The 2,798-nt window shown below is 38.5% G+C and overlaps 1 non-coding gene across 1 annotated transcript; it reads right to left on the bottom strand.

Moving 5' to 3' along the window:
• Positions 1-430: 430 nt before the first annotated feature.
• On the bottom strand, positions 431-537 carry LOC133807834 (small nucleolar RNA R71). The gene has a single exon (XR_009879724.1). It is a non-coding gene; the product is annotated as a small nucleolar RNA R71 (small nucleolar RNA).
• Positions 538-2,798: the final 2,261 nt, after the last annotated feature.

Raw genomic sequence — 2,798 nt, 5'->3', positions numbered from 1 at the left:
GTTAGCAGAGATGGCCCAACATCAGGGCAATGTGTTGAATGGGGACGCTGCTAAGCTAGTAGTTAGAACACTAAGAGACTATGTACTCCCTGCTTTTACTGGAGTACAATCATGCATCCAGTTGCCTGCAGTTGCAGCCAATAATTTTGAAATTAAGCCGGCGATTCTGCAAATGGTCCAGTCTACTGTCCAGTTTGGTGGACTCCCTACTCAGGATCCCAATACACACATAGCCAATTTCCTGGAGCTGTGTGGAACTTTTAAATATAATGGGGTCACCAATGATTCTATTAGACTTAGATTGTTCCCGTTCTCACTACAGGATAAAGCTAAAACTTGGTTGAACTCTCTTCAAGCCAATTCAATTACTACATGGGAGGCATTAGCTCTGAAATTTCTTGCTAAATTTTTCCCTCCATCCAAGGCTGCAAAGTTAAGAGGGGAAATTAATAACTTCTCTCAATTTGATGGAGAGTCTCTTTATGATGCATGGGAGAGGTTTACAGAGCTTTTGAAGAAGTGCCCTCATCATGGGATTGAAAAATGGATGCTAGTCCATAATTTTTACAATGGTTTGTGTGGGACGACTTGCACCATTATTGACGCTGCAGTAGGTGGTGCTTTCATGAGCAAGAATGCTAATAAGGCCTATGAATTTCTTGAAGAAATGGCCATGAATAACTATCAGTAGCCTAATAAACAGGATAGAAATACGAAGGTAGCTGGTATGCATGAGATGGATGCTATTACCGCTCTCACTGCTCAGGTTGCGTCATTGACCAAGAAACTGCAACAAAATTTTATGGCCACTCAAGTCATGCAAATCCAATCGGTATGTCATAATTGTGGTGGTTCTCACCCATTTGAGCAGTGCATGGTAGTTGGGATGAACAATTCCATTCCCATGGAACAGGTGAATATGATGGAAAATTTCAATAGGCAAGCTAATTATCCATTCTCCAACCCATTCAACCAAGGGTGGAGAAATCAGTCTAATTTTGCATGGAGAAATAATCAGAGTCCTCAACAAATTCAGCAGCCTATGCTTCAAGCTCCATCTCAGGCACCGTTACAACCACCGGTACTACTTGTTTCTCAAGAGAAGACAAATGAGTTACAAGCTGCACTGTTAACTCTGACCAACTCTCAATCTCAATTTATGATAGAAACTCGCTCATCCATCAGGAATCTTGAGATGCAAGTTGGTTAGTTGACAAATATGTTACAAAGTAGGCCTTAAGAAAATTTGCCAAGTAATACAGAGGTGAATCCTAAAGAGCAGTGCAATGCAATCTCTTTGAGGAGTGGGACGAAGTTGGAAGAGCCAGTCAAGAAGTCTATACCTGTACCAATAAATGAAGTTGAGAATGAGGGTAAGGTAGAAAAAGAGGTTATTAATGACCTTAAGAATAAGCAGTTACCAGTGAGATATGAGCACCACATCAAGATTCCATATCCTCAACAACTTCAAAAGAAGACACTTGACAAGCAGTTTTCGAAATTTCTAGACAATTTTTGAAAACTTCACATTAACATACCTTTTACCGAGGCACTTGAACAAATGCCAAGCTATGTGAAGTTTATGAAGGAAATCTTGTCAAAGAAAAAGAAGTTGGAGGATTATGTGTTGGAATTTATCACAGAAATGTAGAAAATTCACATGTAGATTGAGTTCTTTGTTTCTTGAAAAAGAGTAAGAATCGTTTTTGTTAATCCACTATTAGTTTAGGAAGAAGAATTGTGAAGTCTGGTTAGCAAAATAATAAAGTGAAAAGTTGATGAAATTAAAATCCCTAGTTCTTTATTTTTTAAGCTTTTACAATTATTTTCTTTCTTTCATAGTGTTATTTTATGTTTATTGCTTTTGTTATTTTAATATTTTTGGAATCAATTTATTGTTGACCAAATAGAAATAGAAAATTAATTTGTTGGTAATTAGTAAATCAATCTCCGTGGGAACAATCATTATTTATCATTGTATTACTTGTGTCGATTACGTATACTTGCGTATCAATTTTACATAATACGTGTTCCCAAAATTCAGCCCGGTGACTAGGACAAACTCTGCAATCCCAAATTTGCAAAGACTGTTGCCCAAGTAGAATTGGCCCTCTTTAGCTTTCTTGCTTTTCACCTTCCGCAACATAAGTTGATGCAGCAGAACCCCAGAAAAACTAAATCGCTCAGCCTTGAAGAACTATCCCAACGGGCATGCCTGTGGCCGTGCAATTAGCCCGTGCCTCTTAAACTGCTCTATAAGGGTTTCCAAGTAAGCACTACCCCTATAGGTGACACGACTAGGAAAGTGCTTCTCCAATGGCACAATCAATTCAGGCATCTGAAAAAAAAAAACAAAAAAAATGTTAAAAATACAATTTTAAATAATATGGTAACTATTGAGGCATATCGAGGCCTATCAAGGCCCATGTAAAATCAAAAAATGCATAAATCTATCGAGGCCTATCAAGGCAATGCAAAATCATAATATATCTACCTCTATCGAGGCCTCTCGAGTCCTATCGAGGCAGGTCCAAATCATCCATAAGTCTTATTCTATCGATGCAGGTGCTAAATCAGCCATATGTCTAATATCATTGAGGTCTATTGAGGCCTATCGAGGCATCTACTAAATTAGCCATATGTCTAATATCACCGAGGCCTATCGAGGCCTATTGAGGCAGGTGCTAAATCAGCCATATGTCTCATTCAATCGAGGCTTATCGAGGCACACTAAAACTGAATACATCTAATAGCATCGAGGTCTATCGAGGTCAATCTAGGCACATTCAAAAACAGAA

The sequence above is a fragment of the Humulus lupulus genome, chromosome X (genome assembly GCF_963169125.1).
Source record: "Humulus lupulus chromosome X, drHumLupu1.1, whole genome shotgun sequence".
In the NCBI taxonomy this organism is placed as follows: Eukaryota; Viridiplantae; Streptophyta; class Magnoliopsida; order Rosales; family Cannabaceae; genus Humulus; species Humulus lupulus.
This window is presented reverse-complemented; position numbering and strand designations above follow the sequence as displayed.